Below are 626 nucleotides of genomic sequence, written 5' to 3' on the forward strand. Positions count from 1 at the left end.
GAGCCCCCCTGTGTGCGGCGGGTTGCGTTTGCGGCTCGGCTGGGCCACGCGTGCCCGTGCGTGCGGTCCTGCCTCGGCCCTACAGGGGCGTCTGTGTGTCTGCCCTGCGTTTGTGTCCGTGTGTCTGCTCTGCTTGCGTCTGTCTGTCTGCTCTGGGTGCGCGACTGTGTCCTGAGGCTCCTGCCAGGGAGGTCAAGGGAAAAAAATCAGTGCGGGTCAGAGGGGAGGGTCAGGACGCAGAGCAAACGGTGCGTGTCCTCACGAGTGTGTGCACGCGTGTGCACATGGGTGCACGCAGAGGTGTCTGGGCCTTCTACCCACGGAGAAGTGGCGAGAAGGGGACCAGCTTGTCAGATGTCAGGGTTGTTGCCGGTTTTTTTTTTTCTTTGAACTCCTTTTTTCTTTTATTTTTTTTGTTCCCCTTTCTCCCATTCTTTCCCCTTTTTTTTCATCTCTTTCAGTTTCCCCACCCCGAGAGCACGGCCGGGGGGGCAGCGCGCGGTGCCCGGGCAGTCCCGGGGCTCACCCCGCCGCCCGCGGGGGCCGCGACGCGGTCCCGGTGCCATTCCCCGCAGCCCAGCGCCTTCTCCCGGGGGCTGGCAAAGGCTTCTTGTAGGTACAGCTTG

Source organism: Chaetura pelagica, unplaced genomic scaffold, assembly GCF_000747805.2.
Source record: "Chaetura pelagica isolate M959 unplaced genomic scaffold, ChaPel_1.0 scaffold17, whole genome shotgun sequence".
Taxonomy (NCBI): Eukaryota; Metazoa; Chordata; class Aves; order Apodiformes; family Apodidae; genus Chaetura; species Chaetura pelagica.